Genomic DNA, 21,872 nt, shown 5'->3' on the forward strand with positions numbered 1-21,872 from the left:
GACTGGAATCCCTACAATATCCCTTTCATTTCTCCATTCTATGACTGCATGAAATTAGGCCCAGGAATTAAAGGAGACATCAAAGACAAGCAAAAGGAGTTTTAAGATCAACTGAACAGAGTCAATGTTTGTGATAGAATCAACAACTCTTTGAAACTCCATATACATATATCTACATATAAGGAAGTATAAAAATATATATAATATATACATATATGTGTGTGTCCATACTTGGTATATACAAAAATAAAAACTCATTCAAAATATACAAACATGTATATGTACACATATAACATATATGTTTGTATATGCAGGTGTTTATCTATTCACATCCATGTTCATATGTTGACAGTTTTTTTCTTTATTTTTCTGTGATTCCATCAATGTAAGCAAACTCCTATCCTGATTTAGGACAACAACTCAACTACATCTTAAAAGTCTTGTCTGCCTAAGAAAATGAGAAGTTAAATGATTTGTTTGTGGTCACACAGTATGTTAGAGCCAACCCCATGTCTTTTATCTATTAGGTCTTCTGTTTCTTATGTGTGTGTGTGTGTGTGTGTGTGTGTATACACACACACACACACACACACATACATATATATACATATACATATATACACATACATATATATGGATGATATTGGTGTGGTACATGTGAATATATATGTATATATAAATATACATACATACACACATAGAGACAGAAATATATCTACATCTAGTTATTGACATTGGTTATAGATACGTCTACAGGTATTGATATAACTGTACACTTTTGTCAGTCTCATCAGAGTGCCTTAACAACCAAAATGAAAGCAAAGTCAAATTGTTATGACTGAGAGAATATGTGATAGCACTATGTTCAGCCTAAATTGGGTCACTCTAGCCTATGTTTCATCTGGCTGAAGAGATTTTTACCCTATCAATGCTGTACTTTTAACTTTTTCAGGAGTAAAACTAAACTATACTAAAAATCATGGATGGATAGGTAATGGATGAGATAAGAATGACCCTATGGGCCAATCCAGACCAGAAATGAATCTCCAGGAGACCAAAAGATCTTCTCCAGAATAAATGAAACATTTAGGGATGGGGGAGAACAAGGCAGTCCCCTTGAGTACCTATTCCCCATTATTCTCCTAGTTGTATAAATTTCTCACCAATAAATATATCATCCTAAGTAACCAAAATAGTTATTTTCTAACCAACTAGAGAAAATTATTTTTAAGGCTTTGTCAATTTCAAAATAAAAAGAAAGCACACAGAAAAGGATCAAAGGCTTGAAAATTTTAGTTACTCAATTAAATAGTATTTAATTCAATAAATATTTGCTGTGTAAAATATCAAGTATCAAGTGTTGCCCTGAGAACAGGGAGACATAAGATTTAAGTAAAGCAAACTTTATCTCTTTATTAAGCTTAGAGATTAGTAGAGGGATAAGCTATATACACAGTTATATATACAAAATTTTGCAGGATAGGTACTTTAGATAGAGCATTATTTGAAATCAAAGCTAGAAGAAACTTAAGAAAGTCATTTAATAAAACTCCTTCATAAGGAAACTGAGACTCAGAGAAAGTCTCAAAGTCAATAAGTGTCACAGCCAGGAATTGAATTTACATTCATCGAGGGCTCCTTCCACTTTCCCACCTTAACATAAACATTCAAGAAAGATTTGTTTCATGTAGGAAGCAAAAGCATCATATAATAATGAGCAATAAATGATGGATAATAATTTGACAAAAAGAAAGATATATTACAGATATAGGAAATAGCATGGAGCTAGAAATGTGCAAAATATATTCAGTTAACTAGCTCTCATCAAATTCTTACTGTGTGCCAACACTGGAAATACACATACACATATACAACATTTATGCCAGAACAATTTGGAGATAACTAATGGAGGAAAGACACTAACCCTAAGATAGACTGGGAAGAAGGCAGACTTTAACTAAGATCTAAAGAAAATCAGGGAAGCCAGAGATGAGGAGACAGTTTATTTGGAATAAGAGAAAGATAAGGGTTAGACTTCTGATTTCTTTGGTATAGATAAACTCCAAAATAAGAGAGTTGGCAGGGACTATTATCCATGTCTATAGAATACCCAACCTGGCAGACTCTCAGAGTGTTGTATCACTGACAAGAAACAACTCACATCCCTTTTTTAGAGTAGAAAATAGATTAGGTGCCAATGCATGCTTAAAGTACCTCAACTATGCTTCTAGAAAGTTGAGTTGACCTCTTCAGGGATAAGCAGAAATTGGTGCTCTCTTCAAAGTCAGAGAATAGTAATCAATACTATTTGAATGTGGGCTGTGAAAATGGATCAAGTTTTCTTGATCTGATAAAGCAATGGTGGCACAAGACCCTCAAAAAGTTAAATAATCTGACAGATGTTGGGTAACAGTTGGAATTCCCCTTTCTGAGAACCCTCTTGGCTTTAAACTGGGAGTGGAAGTCCAAAGGTGCACATTGTTCTAGCTATTCATGTGTTGTTTAAAAGAGCAGAGAGGCCACCTTGACAGGAGCTTGGACCAGAAAAAAAGTTTAATTAGTGTGTTTATTTTAATGTGCCAGAAATTATCTGATCTGAGGAGGAGGGTGGAAAAAGTCAAACTAGTCAATACTTCAATTAGACAGTCAATTCTTCTTGGTTCCATAAGGAAAACCTCAATTCAAACAACTTGGCCAAATTTTCATTTTTAACTGGGATGTTTGATCACATGTAGACACCATCGTAAAGCAAAATTCATTCCACTAAAGGACAATCTAAAAAATATTTTAAACTTCTTTTTAGTGCAAGAGACTTGGCTCTTGAATAGGGCAAGATCAAACCAAGATAAGATCAGTAAATAGTTCTGCTGTAAGGAATTCTTTGGATGAGAGCAAAGAGATTAAAAAATGAATCTGGAGTCAATGTGAAATAAATAGCACGTGTATCTGTCACATTTTGAAATAATATATGTGTATGTATATTTTAAAATCAATGACAGCAAGAACTTTTCTTTGAAACAGGGCAAGGGATGAGGAAGAAAAGAAATAGATCAGTGTGATCACGTTTTCTTGAATGCTTTTAATTCTGCTTCCCCACTGAAGTGTCAGTGAAACTCTTTCAGAGAACTCTTTCCATTGTCTTTTTTCCCTTTCTATTTGGTCTGGATATTGAACTCTCTGTGTGGAAATTCCCTCTGCCAAGACAGACTAGCAATTTCAATCTCAGAGAGATGCCTATAGAACTGAAAATAAAGCAACTTGTCCAATATCTCATAGCTAATTATGTAACTGATTCAGGACTTAAACTCAGATCTTCTTGTCTCCTCTACCTATCTTTTCCCTATAAATATGTATATATGCATGCATGCATGTATATAATGTTGGTGTGTTGTTATAATGCATGTGCAAGCATGCATCATGATACATATATGTTTATATAGACATACCTTTGTGTATATGATATGTTGCATTATGCATATACATATGCATGCATATATTTATATGTATGTTCATATACTATTATAAACATGATATATAATATCTCAGTGAAGAGTAAAAATCAAAAGAGAAAATAGTAGTTTTAGAAATGATGAAATAATTTATCTCAAATTCAAATTCTAAATTCCTCTTCTTTTCTTTCCTGGGGGTCCTTTGGTCAGGAATGATTTTCCCTCTCAAACCTAGCACATACTTTGTCTTATACTTCTCTGATGTGTTTAATCAGTAGATTCTAATTAAATGTTTATTGAATGATTGAGAGTCAAAGTTATTCCTGCCATTTACCTGGGCTTCAATGATTTTCTTCACTTTGACAGACATGTGAGGGATCCATATCCAAAAGTCCAAGGACTCCCAGAGCATCCAGACCATCACCAGAAGTCCTGTTTCCTATCAAACAGGGTTGTGGGGTGAAAATGGTTCTGGAAAAGTCAGTGAGATGGATTTCTTTGTTCAACATTCCCCTCACTATAATAAATATATTGTGCAAGTGATGCCATCATTCATTTGATGTCATGGTCTTGTTCGATTACATAGGACAATAACAGATTGATTGATCCGTGAATGTATCATTCCCTTTGAGACTTAGTCTTTAGAAAGATGAAAACAAGAACTTTAACCAGTTTTTATCTACTCCAAAACCTACAACAGTGTTAAGCACAGAGGAGTTGAATGGTAAATTTCTGTGAATTCTGGAACTTAGCTCAGAAGAGGTTCAGGCTGACCATATTTTTGTTCCTTTCCCAGATCTGCTTATGACACTCTAGACATTGCTATCATGTCATAATCCCTGCAGACCAGTTTCCTCTTAAGTTTTTTTTTTTGCAAGGCAATGGGGTTAAGTGGCTTGACCAAGGCCACACAGCTAGGCAATTATTAAGTGTCTGAGATCGGACCTGAACTCAGGTAGGTACTCCTGACTCCAGGGCTGGTGCTCTATCTACTGTGCCACCTAACCCGCCCCCCCCCCCCAGTTTCCTTTTAAATGCAATGTCTTTGAGGGCAAAAAAGTGACTTCTTTTGGCTTTAACTTGTAACCCGAAAGCTTCTGTTAATTCTTTGTATCCTCACAACAGTCCTTTGAGGTAGATATTTTTATTACCTTCATTTAATAGATGAGGAAACTGAGGAAGAGAGAGGTTAAGTGACTTGCCTATGGGCACCCAGTTAGTCTTTCAAGTAGGATTCAAATTTGGATTTTCCTGATTCCAAGTCTCACTTTCTATCTACTGTATCGCCTTGCTACCTCAAACAAGGTCAAAGACAGGTAGGATGTGTACTTGAATTTGCAAAGACACTTAATCTGACTCTATTCTTAGTTTTGGTTAAAAATCAAAACGTGTTATGAACTACTTCGCAAGTTTACTTACCAAAAACAATTTTTGCAAAGTCAATGAATAGTGTTCAATGAAATATTTGCTATTCTTGAGATATACCTCTCTCTCTATAAATTTATATATATAATATATAAATCAATAAAATCTTTCTTCTGATAAACTCATATGTATTTTCCATACAAACATATATACATATTCATTATATATTTTCATAGTGTTTCCTTGAAGAAATCAAAATCTCTAGAAAACTCTTTTTTTTGTAGTTTTTTTGTTCTGTCTATAGTTGTTGATTAATTTATGTATACATACTTATCTACAAGTATACTGGTATATTTAACCTAATGGCATTAATGACTTATGGAAAAAGATGACTTTGGGAGGAATTACTTACAAGGGGAAGTTAATTCGATAGCAATGAGTTTATAACTGCAATATGTGTTGGAGGAAAGCCAAAACTCAGACTATAAAAAGCATTAAAATATGTTTTTACAGAGACTTGAGTTAACAAAGAGATGGGCTGGTTAGGGCTGGGCAGTCAGGGTGGGTCTACTTAATGAATTAACATGAGAATGTGAAAAGACACTGGGGTTAAGGAAATTGGGGGGATAAGGTGCGACATCCTAGGGCTACATATATCTTCAGTTTTGCAATATGACCTTCAGGGAACAAGGGTCAATAAAAAGTGTCTTTTGTGAGGGGTGTTCTATTCATCAAGCTGACTGAAAATCAACAATGAAATGAAATGATTTTATTTTCATGAAATCAGCTGCCATTGATTCACAGCAATTATAGTTTTGTTGCTGAAGGCCAGCTAACTGATAGTTTTTTCCTGAAGCCCACAAAACTAAAGCACTTCCTCTTGTCAAACTTACTTCAGAGACATGATGGAACCAGGCTGATTCAAGTTGATTACTATTGATCTGGGACTCATTTGAATGAATGAACACTTAGAGCCTTCTTAAATAAAAATACACATTCCCCTCCCCCAAAGTGAAAGATGACCAGAAGTCACAAATCTCAGTAGGAAATTCAAGTCCTGAAAGCTTTCAAAAAGAAGGAGGCAAAGACAAGGCACAAGCACTAGAGACTTTGGAGTTACTTCTCTATTATTTCTGTTATCCGATAAGAGACCACACATACAACATGTGTAATTAGATTTTAAAACAATGTGAGATAAGGCATAAATATATAAACTATCAGAAGTTTTAATAGAGCTCATTTTGACTATTAGTGAGTATATATTAATGAACTGCAGATAGGGTGGTGGAAAGTGACCAACTTGACCCTTCAAGGTGCAACAAGAACACCAAATGTATGATCCTTTTACAGAAGTTACTCAACTGCTGAGCTTCTGCCACCATACAAATTCTATGAAGGTCATAGCAGCTTGGTGGCATGATGGATAAACTGATGGGTTCAGAAGCTCAATTGGGAAGACCTGAATTCAAAACCAGTCAGACATTTAGTGTGTGACTGAGCAAATCACTTACTCTGTTTGCTTTGCTTTCCTCAACTGTAAAATGGGCATAATGATAGCAACACACCTACCTCCTAATATTTTTATGAGGATTAAATGAGATACTATTTGTAAAGGACTTCATACTAGGCATAGTATAAATATGATTCTCTTCCCCTTTATGGCAAAAGGAGTTCTCCAGCCAGAAAGAATCTGGATCTGGAGAGTGAGGATTACTGATGTTCTCTGGGGCTTGAAACTCACCAGACGAACTGAACCCATTCTCTTGATGCACTTCGAATTTTTGTCAATCTACCATGTTTAGAAAACTATGACCTGGACCATTGCTACCCATCTTCCCTTAGATCTTGTGAATTTCTGGTGTTGATCTTGCTTTTGCCTTTGTCCAGTTATTTATGTGATTTGCAGGACCCCCTTTCCCATTTTCTCCCTTTCCCTATGTTGATACTTCAGTTTTTCTTCATATTCCTCAAATAGAAAAATGTTTGGTTAATCCCTCTAACCCTACTCAGTTATGATCCTCTCCCTCAGAGAACAACCATGCTGTGTCCTAATTCCATATTGGCAATCAAAACAGCAAAAAGTAGGCCATTATAGAGAGGAGAAAAGCCCTGGGGAAAGGGACAGGAGAGAAATCAGAGAAGGGGGAATGAGTAGCTCAAAGGGTACCTTGAGATGGCACCAGATCAGGGACTTCTTGGATCCACTGCCCAAATCAAGTTAATCTTTGACCTCTCATCTTGGGGGTCCTTCTTTGAATATACCCACTAGTCTTTTTCATGTGCTGATGAAGTCACACCTTATTTGACAAGATACCACTCCCTGCTATTAAACTCCTAGGGCTTCCTGAAAGAGCTATGGGAGGCTTTCAGTGATTTCCTGAAGATTTAAATGGCTAAGCAATGGATCTGCAGCATTAAACATAAAGGAAGCTCTGGCTTTGGAGTATGCTAACAGCTTCCAGGACTGGCCTTTGGGAGTAGCAGCCAGCTCTAATAGAACAGTCTGTTTAGGGTTTGGACTAATCAAGTCCAAATGAGCCCTTGTGAATAAAATCATCAGACATTCTCCTAGGACTCATATCATAAAGAAGACCCATCTCAAATTCCAATCACAGAGGACAGACCTTTAATGATAAACTTTTCCACATCAGTTCTCATTCTATTCCTCACCCTCAATAAGCCCACATAATAGAATCAGGAATGGGGGGAAACTCCAACTTGAGCGACATCAGCGAAAAAGGCTCAGTGTATTGTGGATGAAGCATGTTTACACAGAAGCTCACTCAGATGCCACATAGACATCAGTCTAGCCAGGGTCTTGGACGGGGGGGGGGGGGGGGGGGGGGGGGAACCACAAGTTTCTATGGCAATAAAATTTTTTGTCAATGGAACAAAACCTTCCCTCTATCCCTCACCTAGCTAGAAAACCAGTCCTCTTATTCCTGCTCCTTGACTTGAACTGAGTGAGATATCAGGTACTGACCACAGGTTTATATCTAAGAAGACAAATGCTCAAAGCTTCATTATCAGATGAAGAATAAGGACATAACATATTTTGCTTCAGACAAAGTGAAAAAGGCAGGGGTGGCAATCCTTATCTCAGACAAAGCAAGCAAAATAGATAGCATTAAAAGAGATAAGGAAGGGTGCAGCTAGGTGGCACAAGTACCTAGCTGTATGGCCTTGGGCAAGCCACTTAACCCCATTTGCCTTGCAAAAACCAAAAATAAAAAGACAGATAAGGAAGGAGGTGGCTAGGTGGCACAGTGGATAAAGCACCAGCCCTGGAATCAGGAGTACCTGAGTTCAAATCTGGCCTCACACACTTAATAATTTCCTAGCTGTGTGGCCTTGGGCAAGTTACTTAACCCACTTTTCCTTGCAAAAACCTAAAAGAAACCCAGAGATAACAAAGGAAACTATATCCTCCTAAAAGGTATCACAGACAATAAAGTAATTTCAATATTAAATATGCATGCACCCAATGGTATAGTATACAAATTATTAAAGGAGAAGTTGAAAGAGCTACAGGAAGACATAGACAGCAAAACTCTACTAGTGGGAGGCCTCAACCAGATTTAGAAAAAGCTAATCATAAAATAAACAAGAAGGAAACTGAGGAGGCAAATAGATTGCTAGAAAACCTAGATTTGATAGAATTATGGAAGAAATTGAATGGCGATAGAAAGGAATATACTTTTTTTCTGCAGTACATGGTACTCACACAAAAACCGACCATGTACTAGGGCACGAAAACCTAATGATTAATTGCAGAAAGGCAGAAATAGTGAACACATCTTTCTCAGACCATAATGCAATAAAAATTATATACAATATTGGACTAGGGAGATATAGACCCAAAATTATTTGAAAACTAAATAACCTCATTTTAAAGAATGAGTGGATCAAACAACAAATTATAGAAAGAATTAATAGTTTCATCCTAGATAATGACAATAATGAAACAACATATCAAAACCTATGGAATTCACTCAAGGCAGCTGTCAGGGGATATATTATATCTTAAAATACTTATATGAATAAATTACAGAAAGAGGAAATTAATGAACAAAAATGCAACTAAAAAATTAGAAAAAGAACAAATTAAAAACCCCCAATTAAATATCAAATTAGAAATCCTAAAAATTAAAGGAGAAATTAATAAAATCAAAAGCAAGAAAACTATTGAACTAATAAATAAAACCAAGAGTTGGTTTTATGAAAAAAAAATAAAACTGATAAACTTCTAGCCAATTTGATTTAAAAAAGAAAGAAGAAAACCAAATTGCTAGTATCATAAATGAAAAAGGTGAACTCACCACCAATGAGGAGGAAATTAAAGTAATAATTTGGAATTATTTGCCCAACTCTATGCCAATAAATTTGACAATCTAAGTGAAGTGGACAAATATTTTTTTAAGGCTTTTTTTTTTGCAAGACAAAAGGGGTTAAGTGGCTTGCCCAAGGCAGGTACTCCTGACTCCAAGGCTACGCCACCTAGCCACCCCAAAATGGACAAATATTTTCAAAAATATAAGTTTCCCAGGTTAAATGAAGAAGAAATTAAATACCTAAACAACCCTATCTCAGAAAAAGAAATTCAACGAGCCATCATTGAACACCCAAAGAAAAAAATCTCCAGGGTCAGATGGATTAACAAGTGAATTCTATCAAACATTTAAGGAACAATTGGTTCCAATTCTATATAGATTCTTTGGAAAAATAGGTGAAGATGGAACTCTGCCTAACTCTTTCTATGACACCAATATGGTGCTGATACCTAAACCAGGAGAAAGAAAATTATAGACCTATCTCCCTGATGAATATAGATGCACAAAACCTTAAATAAAATCTTTGAAAAACATTTACAACAAGTTATCACTAGGATAATACACTATGATCAAGTAAGATTTATCCCAGGAATGCAGGGTTGGTTCAATATTAGGAAAACTGTTAGTATAATTTATATCAATAACAAACCTATCAGAAATCATAGGATTATATCAATAGATGCTGAAAAAGCTTTTGACAAAATATAGCACCCATTCCTACTAAAAAAAACACTAGACAGTGTAGGAATAAATGGACTGTTCCTGAGAATAATAAACATCTATCTGAAACCATCAAAAAAGCATTATATGCAACAGGGATAAGCTTCAGGCATTCCCAATAAAATCAGGGGTGAAACAAGGATGCCCACTATCACCACTACTATTCAATATTGTATTAGAAATGTTAGCTTCATCAATAAGAGAATAAAAAGAAATTGAAATAATTAGAATTGGAAAGAAAGAGATAAAACTCTCACTCTTTGCAGATGACATGATGGTATATCTAGAGAATCCCAAAAAATAATCTAAAACACTACTTAGAAATAATTAGCAACTTTAGCAAAGTCACAGGATATAAAATAAACCCTCACAAATCCTCAACATTTCTATATATGACTAGCAAGACACAGCAGGAAGAACTAGAAAGAGAAATCCTATTCAAAGTAACCACAGACAATATAAAATACCTGGGAGTCTATCTGCCAAGGCAGACTCAAAAGCTTTTTGAAAACAATTACAAAGCACTTCTCACAGAAATAAAATCAGATTAAATAACTGGGCAAACATCAACTGCTCATGGATATGTCGAGCTAATGTAATAAAAATGACAATTCCACCAAAACTAAACTATTTGTTTAGTGCCCTACCAATCAAAATTCCAAAAAATTACTTTAATGAGTTAGAAAAAAATTGTAAGTAAATTCATATGGAGAAATCAATGAAAAAAAGTGCAAAAGAAGGTGGCTTTAGCCCTACCAGATCTAAAATTACAAAACATCAGTCATCAAAACTATCTAGCATTGGCTAAGAAATAGGGTGGTAGACCAGTGGAACAGACTAGGTGCAATAGCAGGAAATGATTATAGTAATCTGCTGTTTGATAAACCCAAAGAATCCAGCTATTAGGATAAAAACTGTCTCTTCGATAAAAACTGTCAGGAAAATTGGAAGTTAGTATGGAAGAAACTTAGATTAGACCATCACCTCACACCCTATACCAAGATAAGATCCAAATGGATACAGGATTTAGACATAAAAAACTATTATAAGCAAACTAGAAGATCAAGGAGTAGTTTACCTGTCACATCTATGCAAAGGGAAGCAGTTTATGACCAAGGAAGAAATGTAAAACATTATTAAAAAAAGAAACTAGATAATTTTGATTACATTAAATTAAAAAGCCTTTACACAGACAAAACTACTGTAACCAAGATCAAAAGAAATGCAGTAAACTGGAAAACAATTTTTACAACTAATATCTCTGACAAAGGACTCATTTCTAAAACATACAGAGAACTGATTTAAATTTTCAAAAAAACAAGGCATTCCCCAATTGAGAAATAGTCAAATCATGCAAAGGTAATTTACAGCTGAGGGAATCAAAGTGCTCCACAGTCACATGAAAAATTGCTCTAAATCATTACTTATTAGAGAAATGCAAATTAAAGCATCTCTGAGATACCACCTCACACCTCTCAGACTGGCCATTATGACCAGAAAGGACAAAGATCAATGTTGGGAGGGATGTGGGAAATCTGGGGCACTAATATATTGATGGTGGAGCTGTGAACTTATCCAACCTTTCAGGAGAGCAATTTGGAATTATGCCCAAAGGGCACCAAACATGTGCATACCCTTTGATCCAGCAATACCACTACTGGGTCTATGCCCTGAAGAGATCATGAAAAAGGGTAAAAATATCACTTGTACAAAAATATTCATAGAAGCCCTGTTTGTGATGGCAGAGAATTGGAAATTAAGTGAATGTCCTTCAATTGGGGAATGGCTTAATAAACATGGCTATAATATATATACATATATATGTCATGTAACACTATTGTTCTATTAGAAATCAGTAGGGATGGGAATTCAGGGAAGCATGGAAGGATTTGCATGAACTGATGCTGAGCAAGATGAGCAGAACCAGAAAAACATTATACACTATAACAGCAACATGGAGGTGATAAACAACCCTGATGGACTTATTCCATCAGTGCAACAATCAGGGACAATTGGGCTATCTGCAATGGAGAAAACTATCTGTATCCAGAGAAAGAAGTGTGGAGTTTGAACAAAGATCAAAGACTATTACCTTCAATTTAGGGGGAAAAAAGTTAACTTATTATGTAATTTTAATATCTCTTATACTTTATTTTTCTTCCTTAAGGATATGATTTCTCTCTCATCACATTAAACTTAGATCAATGTATACTATGGAAACAGCATAAAGACTAATAGACTGCCTTCTGGGGGGGGGAGGGGATGAGGGAGGGAAGGAAGATCAGGGGAAAAATTGTAAAACTCAAAATAAATAAAATGTTTCTAAAAAAAGTGCTCATTCATCCTCTCTATTCCCCCCTTATAGAGTCCTTTAATAAAGAAAAAGAGTAAGGAGATGAGCTTCTTCCATGACTATCAGAATCTTTATGGCAATGACTTCTCCCCATCATCCATGACCTTTCAAATACGTTGCAACAGAAGATCCTCTTCCCTGAAATGGATATACGATGACCCTACCTGTAATCTTTTTCATATTTAGGAGGTAAACTTAAAACAGAAATAGCATTTAAGACTTCTCAGGAACAATGTAAGGATGATATCAGGTTATGAAGTTTATGCAGCATTTGAAGAGGAAAGTGGTGCTGTACAGGAAAATGGACCAAGAAAAGTTGGAGCTGATGCAACCAAGAGAGTGACTTATGACCACTAAAGACCTGCAGCTACTCCTGGAATTCCCTCACTATTATTAGTGCCATTCTACTTCCATGGATTTCTGCCCTGACTTAATTTCTCTTAGACCTTTCCCAATGTTCAACTTTTCTTTGACTGCTTTGACATTGAGAAGACCTTCAAGAAACTGAAGATACAGTTATGACCCCAATAGCAACATACTCAGATTCAAACAAGATTCTTTTTCATTATCAGCTGATGCCATATTTTTTCTAGTCAGACACTTTCAGAAGGCATTTCAGCAGTATGTATAGTTTTTTTCATAGAACTATCAATAGTTGAAGGGAAAAAATATACACAAACATAAATGTGTATTTGGAGAAAAAATGATTCATCATGGAGACAGTACTTGAAACTTGCTTTCATGACTTGGAGGAATTCCAATACCCTGTTATAGTTGAGAAATTCTAGAAGAACCTATATGTACTCCAACAGACCAGAAATTCAACTCGTTTCAGATAAGGCAGCCTTATTTCTTCACCTGGTTTAATTTCTCTAGTACTGGGTCATTATTTGGTGATCTAGTTGTGTCTGATTCTTTGTGACCCATGGACCACTATTGTTCTTGAGAATTTTTTGGAAAAGATACTGAAATGGTTTTTCATTTACTTCTCCAGATCTTTTGTCACAACTTTCCACTATGATCTTGAATAACTTTGTATGGCCCAGCTCATAGTTTCATTAAGCTACACAAGAATCTCTGCCATGAAAGGCATAATGCCTTCCTTTATGTCTCAATCTTTCCTCACTCAGACATCATAGAACACACCCCATGTCTCTTGTGTACAGGTTGGGCATTTTCGTTCCATAGTTATCTATATATTTGACATTGCCTATGATCCCCTCCACTATCAAGTGAATATAAACACAATGAAACACTGATCACAATGACTACACTACACATCTTTTCTAAACTAGCTTTGTACACTGTAAGAATTTAATAAATGTTTGTTCTTTAATTGACTTTAAATGTGAACTGAAATAGTTCAGAAAATCTGAATTTAAACTACTAAACCTGTAGATTGTTGATTGACAATCCTTAGAGCTCATCCTGAAAAGCATCCTTTTGACGGACCTATTTGAAATTTTCATAAATAGTTTAGATAAAAGCATTAGGTAGACTGCATATCAAATTTGCAAATAATTCAAAGATAAAGAAATAGGTAACATCCTTGATGGCAGAAAGCAAGTACAAGATTATAATAACTGACATTTTCATAGTGCTTTAGACTTTACAAAGTATTTTACATATATTATCTCATTTGTGTCTCACAGTTGCAGGTCTTAGTATAAAAATCCTCAGATCAAGCTTTCATAATTTTCTAGTTTACTAGAACAGTTTCCTAATTCATTTCTCTGCCTCATCTCTTCCTACTCTTGACCCTCCTACACAGTGCTACCCACACAATTTTCTTTAAGTCATCTGCTCACAATTCTCTCCTATCCAGTCAACTCTAGCGGGATAAAACAGAAAATTTCCTGCAGTTTCTGGGCTGACTCTAAGCTAGTTTTTCAGTCTTACTAGTCATTATTCTTCAACTCCTGCATACTCAAATTCAAAACAAATCGCCTTTCTTTCTGTTCCTTACAAATGACATTCTCCCATTCACCTGGAATGAATTCACCTCTAGAATCTTGACCTCTGCTTCATAAAATCCCTTTTCTTTCAAGACATAGGTCATTCACCTATGAAGTTTTTTTCTGATCCCCCACAACTGCCAGTACACTTTCTCTTAAACTATCCTTGATTTAATACATCAAATTTAGTCTCTTTATATTTAGTTTGTTGGGTGATGCAATGAACACAGTATCAGTTCTAGAGTTGGAGAGACTCATATGCTTTTTTTAAAACTCACTTTCTTATATTCAAATCTTGCCTCTGATGCCTTTCGACATTTACTTACTAGCTATATGACCCTTAAGTTTCTTCAGTTTCCTCATGTGTAAAATGAGCTTGAGAAGGAAATGGCGAACCACTCCTGTATCTCTGACATGACCCAAATGGGTTCATGAAGAATAGACAAGACTGAAACAACTCAACAGAAACAACAATATTTATTCTGAACAGGGATCATTTCCATATGTACCTAGCATATTGTCTGGTAAATAGTGAATGCTGGCTGGATGATTAATTGACAGAGCTGTTGTAGTTCTATGCAAGTCAGATCACATTTGAAGTACTGGAAATACTGTGTTAAATTCTGGGTGCCACATTTTTAAATGGACACTAATCAAATAGTGTGTTTTCAGAGGTTAGAAATCACAGTGGTGATGGGTCTAGAAATTATGTTATAGGAATATGGAAGAAGGAGCTGGGAATTTTAGCCTGAAAAACAAATAATTTATAAGAAATTCATGAAACAGTTTCATATATAAAATGTTTATATGTGAAACTTGTTTTCAAATATTTGAAGGGCTATCACAAAAAAAGAGGGAGTAGAATTGATCTATTTAGTTTAAGAACACCTAACTAGAAACCATGATTAGATGTAATAGAAGTTCAATTTTGGTTCAACATTATGATCTTTAAAACAATTATAATTGGCTAATGATAAAATGGCTTACCCCCACAGATAGGAGATTCCCCAATACTAAAATTATTTAAACAAGTCAACTGAATATCTTACAAAAATATTGCAAGAGGAGCTTATAATAATGTAAAGAACATTGCACTAGATGAAGTATAAGTTCTTTCCCAATTCTTAATTCTTATTCAAAGATTCAAGTTCAGTTCCTATATCAGAGCAATAATTACTCTGCAATATCCCTTTTAGATGGTTTCTGATTTTGCTTGAATTGTGAAATAAAAATTCACTTATTCACAAAGCATCCAATTAATTCTAAGAATGGCTTAGGTTTGTCAATGTCCCCCTGAATGACTTCTCATATCTCTTCTAGTACTAAGATATTTTCTATCTATCATTAATAATGTCAAGAAAATGATTTTTGTACAAAGGTTGAATCTAGTTTGTTAAAACCCTTGTGCATTAAGTAATTTTTGTAATACCAATGCAGACAACATTAACATGTTCAACTTAGCAGAGAAATATACATGCACATATATATATATATATATACACATGTATGCACATGTATGTACTATTTCCCTCAAAAATAAAAAAAGTCAATCAAAACTTTATAGGATTGGGACTTTGATTTTTCTTCTGTGCAGTTTACAACTCATTCATGATTTCTTATCTTGCTCAATTCTTATCAAAATTCTTAGCAATCAATTCTTATCAAATGGTCAGTCAACAAGTTTATCAAATTTCTACTATGTGTCTTCTATTATGCTTGACAGTAAGGATAATAAGAAAAAATGAAAACAGTTCCTGCTCTCAAGGAGATTAATAGCTATCAATAATATAAACACATAATATTAAAAAATATATATACAAGGTTAAATGCAAAATAATTTTTTTGATGAGATCAGTAAAGAAGCCATATAGGAGGTGGCATCTGAAATGAGCTTTGCATAAGAGAAACAGGTATGGAGGGATAGTGGTGAAAAGCCATAGGTGACAGAAATTTGCATACAAAAAGCTGCAGTATAAAGAACTACGTGCAAGGATTGGACAATTAGATCAATTTGGCTAAAACAAAGAATGTGAAAGTGGAAATGTAGACTAGAGTAAGATTTCAAATGACTATAAATGAAACAGAAGAATTTGTATTTTTTCCTAGAGGTATTAGGAAGGTACTGAAACCTTTCAAATGACTCTGTGTTCTTTCTCAAGTAAATGTTATAAAAATTGACATAGCATCTGCCTATATATTCAGATCATCTATTGCTCCAAGGAGAAATGAATGATAACATTAAATACTAACCTAACCAAATGCCACTTAGAATTAAGAACTAAATTTTTAAATCAGATAATCATACTTTCTTTTCCCAATTTAAAAGAGCACATACATAACTGGTTTTTGCTCTCTATAACTTATAGTTATTCTCTACCTTCTGGAAAAATGTCCTTATTGTGTTGTTAGAAATCTAAGCAAGTTCAGTCTATAGTCTCAAATCAGTTATCTGCCTGCTTGCACATGGTGGTTCCACTGCCAAGAATGTCAGCAAAACTGTGGAAGTAGTTAAAAAGCAATTCCTTACTGGCACCAGTTTTGAACTTTGTTTTAACAAAGAGTTCTTAAATATTGTTATGTAGTTTAATCCTTTTTTATAAAACTTCTGGCCCTCTATTGCTTTTCTTTTCTAATAATATATTCCTTAAATGGGCACAAAAAGATTCATCAACTAGAATCCCTTTTTTAGTGAATTCTTCAGAAAGGGACATCAGTATTTTCATTCCAAAGTTCATGAAAGCAGGCATTATTGTCACTGTGGGATTCCATAGACAGTGTAGAAATGTATCATATTGTTCAAACAAACAGGCAATTTTTGTATCAACTGGGAAGCTTGCTTTTAAACTAAGCATTCATTCAAGACTTGGGTCCACAGTTTAGCCCACAAGACAAAGGCTAAGATTCCTCCCACTGAAGTCTTAGAACCCTAATATAAGCCTAAATGAAACCTACCTGCAGTTCTTTCGTACAATTTTGGCAGCATTTCTTTACAGGAAAAAAATACACTAAAAAGCTGACCTCAGATAGAGGTATTATTAGAAACATCTAGTAGCAAACAATTTTTTGTCTATTAAAGTTGGAGTAAGCAAAGGCAGAATATTTAATTTTCTTTTTAATTCAGCACATTTGTAATGTGCTAAACTGAGTGGGCCACAATGGTACTATGAAACACTCCCTACTCTCATAAGGCTTACAAGAGATGAATCAGGCATACACATCACTGTTCATTGTTACAGGATAACAATAACAATAATAATAGTTCTAGCATTCATACGGCACTTTGTTTTGCAAAGCACTTTGTATGCACTATCTCATTTGATCCTCACAACCACTCTGGAAGGTAGTTGCTATTATCATTCCTATTTTATAGACAAGAGAGTCAAGGGACTTGTCCAGGGTCACATGACTATTAAATACCCTAGACAAGATTCAAATCTTGTCTTCCTAACTCTAAGCCTATCACTCCATCCCCATGTCACCTAGCTCTGTTAGGGAAAATGAAGGGATAGGAGTCATAGTTATAAATTTAAATTTCATAATGCCCTGGGAAACTGCAAAGGTGATTCTGAGAAGAGACTGGAAATGGGGCTCTTCTGAAAATAAAGTAAGAGAGGAATAAAATGCAACGAAGTCAAGATCAGTTCTTCTAGGGAAAGCTGAGAAAGGCTTGAGGTAATGAGATCCATGGCTGCCAACTGCAAACAAATGCTTCAAAGCTTCAGAATAAATAAGTTAGTCACCAAAACAAGTTCATATGATCTTTAAGAGGATAAAACGGGTTTTTAAAACATCACTTTAGAGAGTCAATTCCTTAACAAAGCAGATACCTTGGGAAGGGGGGAAACATATACTTGAGCATCAAAATTTACAATGTTCTAACTTGGCTTGATAATACACAGGCAACATTCTTTAAAAGGGTAACTTATCATAATGGGGAACAAAGCAAAAACATTGATGCAACATCATAAAATACCTTATCATTTGGAAAGACTGAAGAATTAGTTTAGAAACATTTTTCACATTCTCTAGCTTAAAGCAAATGCATGTTGATTTATTTTAATCAATCCACTAAAACTGAGTATTCTAAACATTGTTCTCTGAAATGCTCAGATTGGCCTTAATTCTTATTTTTTATCAAAGACCACAGGAAATATTGAAAAGAAGTTTATAATTTTGACATTCCTGGAACAAAATGCTTACTGTTGGGTACATGTTATTATTATTCTGTTCCACTTAATTGTCTGCCTTAAATAATAACCTCTGTCCTATTTTTCCCCAAGGGCAACTGTCAAAGAAATACTCTTTCAACACTGATTACTGCATGAAAATTAAGGCGAATAAGCTGCCAAATTCTAGGCTGGAGACAGGAATTTAATCTGCATGCAGAGAAAAAACAAGGTGTCAAACTTTTGAGAACCTTGCTGACATTTAGAGATATTTGCAATGCAAATTTTCACAAGTGCTCCAAGGAAAATGACAAATACTTTTTCCATTTCCAAAAAATCCATTCCCAAGAAGGCTCCCCAAGATAAATTTAATAATAAGTTAGATCTTAAGGCCACTCAACACTTATATACTTAATTAATAACTTGATGTTGGTGAGTAGGCTTGGGAAGAATGGTAATAGGACGTGCCCTAGCCACCAACCTTTCCTGCAATAGGAAAATGATTTTAGTTTTTTAAAATAACTTTTTCCACAAAGGCATTATTGCTACCAATCCCTGTCTCTTCCTGATATTTTATTGTTTTATAGAAGTTGACTTTGACTTTTTTATTCTTTCCATTTTCTTACCAATTACCAAAGTTTCAATCCAAGATCCATGTGAAATTTTTTTTCAGAGGAGTTTATTTAATCTAGACCATTGTTTTCAGAAACACTTTTTTTTTAGGTTTTTGCAAGGCAATGGGGTTAAGTGGCTTGCCCAAGGCCACACAACTAGGTAATTATTAAGTGTCTGAGACCGGATTTGAACCCAGGTACTCCTGACTCCAGGGCTGGTGCTTTATCTACTGCGCCACCTAGCCGCCCCCAGAAACACTTTTACAATAAGCCATGGGACTAGGAATTTCACCTGTGGCTTTAGATCCCATGACATAAACTGTTTTTTATTATTCTGATTGATTTAATAAATTAAGAGAAATTTAAGGGATGATGAAAAAAATAAAAGGAGCAAACATTCTAAGTTTCTAAAGGGAAAGAAAAATCTTTATTTTAAATACCTAAGTATCTTGAACAAAGGTTTAGAGGTAAGAACTGAAACATAAAACTGACAGGTTGCAATTGATACAATAGGTACTCACCCAGATGAGACCAAGATCAAATGAATGACTGATGGAGCTTATGAAGTATCAGGGAAAAGATCAACTGAATACATGTGGGAGCATGTGTATTATTATAAAAGAATCCATAATATGAAGTAATGAAATGATACATAAATATGCCTCTAACAATGAATATTTTGAATGATGAGTCCATCAGCTTAAAAAAGCATCTTAAAGTACCTACCCTGTTAGGTGCTATAAGAGATTAAAGACTAAGTATACCACATTACCCCTTCCCTCAGAGAGCTTGCATTCTTGTAGAGTCTTAGAACTGAAGGGGATCCCATAGGTTATTAATATAATCCATGCCTGATAAATGGAACTAGCATATAAATGTATATGATACAATGCATACATTCAATGGGAAAACAATTAAGAGTAATCAGAGAACTAAACTCTGAGTGCTGACATAGAGTCAGAGGAGTTCAGAGATCAAGTTCAACAATATGTTAAGAGGGTTTCATAAAAGAGGAGATGTCTGAATTGAGTCTTAGAATTTAGGTAACAAAACTGAGGTGGAGGTATTACATTTTACATGGAGAAAAGACTATGAGAAAAGATCAGGAGCAAAGTATGGAGAGATCAGGCTGTTTGAAACCAAAGGTATGTGGGTTAGAATCCTGGGAGACACATTTAGATAACTAAAGGAAAACTGATTGTGGAAAAAAAACCATGAAAGCAAGGCATTAGAAATTTGGACTTAATTTGTTAGGCAAAAGGAAGGGAGCTATTATTTTGTTAAACAACAAGGAGGAGCAAATTATATTTGTTTGTGCAGGGTCACAAGAAGATGAAAATGCTATTTCAGGAATTTTACCCAGTAGAAGTTTGAGGTAGGTAATGAAGTGAAATAAAACTATAAGTGAAGAAACCAACTTTTACTCTAATCTAGGCATGAGATGAAGACCTGGATTGATTTTGGAATAATATATAGAACTTTTAAAGCCCTTTAGAACTTGGTCCCAACCTATCTTTCCTAACTCACAATAAATTTCTCTCCTCTATTAGTCCATCTACAAGCATTAATTATCTGCTTCATGCCAGGCACTATGTTAATTACTGGAAATACAAAAAAAGGAAAATGGAAATTTCCTATTCTCACAAAGAAAACAGTCTAAAGGGGAAGATAATATGCAAAGAGGATAAATGGAAAGGAATAATCAGAAAAGAAAGTGCTCTTTAAGGAAGATTAAGAAAAGCTTCCTGTAGAAAACAGAATTTTAGGAGGGATCTGAAGAAATCCAGGGAAATCAGGAAGGAGAGCTGAGAAGATAGAGCATTCTGGCATGAGAGAGCCCAGACAAAATACCTGGAGCCATGAGAGAGTGTTTTGTTCAGGGACATCAAGAGGGTTCAAGTTGGACGCCCTCAGATTGAAATACCCTTTGCATGTTCCTCACATAATACTCCATTTCCCTTCTCCATACACATAACATTGTCTGGTCCACAGGCCTGGAAAGAACTTATTCTTTACATTGGTCCTAGATGCCTGCCACATAGAAGATGTTTAATATTAATTGTTTAGATGATTGATGAATATAATAACAATAAATAAACTACAATAAACAAAGACAAATCTTATAACATGGTAAAGAAAGATAAAGCAAATTAGCTCCAGGGAATTATAGAATCAGAATATTAAAGCTAGAATGTGTCCTTCTTGCCTAGGCTCAAGTAATTAGTATTTTAAATTAGATTTGAATTCAGACTCCAAGTCAAGCACTTAATCCACTAAACCATTAGCTGTCTATATTTCAAGCTGAGAGGGGTGGCTAGGTGGTGCAGTGGATAGAGCACTGGCCCTGGAGTCAGGAGCACCTGAGTTCAAATCCAGCCTCAGACATTTAATAATTACCTAGCTGTATGGCCTTGGGCAAGCCACTTAACCCCATTTGCCTTGAAAAAGCCTAAAAACAAACAAAATAAAACAAAATAAAAATAAAATAAAAATATTTCAAGCTGAGATTGATAGGTAGGGTTTGTACAAAAAGAAACCCGACATTCACATAAAAACATTTTTTGGGGAAAAAGGACAGACCTTCAATTTCATCAGTTAAGGGACTCCCTCTACCAGTGATGTTGACAGCTATTCCACAATGCAAGATGTGGATCCCTTTAAAAGACTGGTTAAGTACCTGGATTCATTGTCAAATAATATTTTTAGATGTATAAAACAAAATACAGTGATTGCAAAGAAGACAATTTATATTTAAATGTAGTCTAAAAACGCAGATTTCAGATTAAGAACCTCCATTTTAGAGAAGTTAAATTACTTATTAAGGGTCAGAAAGCCAGCAGAGATTAGAGGAATATGAATTCAGATCTTCCAGTCTCCTAGTCTATTATTTACACTATATCCTGATATCTCTCATGTCAA

General features: G+C 34.8%; 1 protein-coding gene across 9 annotated transcripts in view; it reads right to left on the reverse strand.

The window, feature by feature from the left end:
* Positions 1-21,872, reverse strand: part of FHOD3 (formin homology 2 domain containing 3) — a 740,814-nt gene that overhangs the window by 283,871 nt on the left and 435,071 nt on the right. The gene's annotated exons all lie outside the window — the stretch shown is intronic.

This window comes from Macrotis lagotis, chromosome X (assembly GCF_037893015.1).
Source record: "Macrotis lagotis isolate mMagLag1 chromosome X, bilby.v1.9.chrom.fasta, whole genome shotgun sequence".
NCBI lineage: Eukaryota > Metazoa > Chordata > Mammalia > Peramelemorphia > Peramelidae > Macrotis > Macrotis lagotis.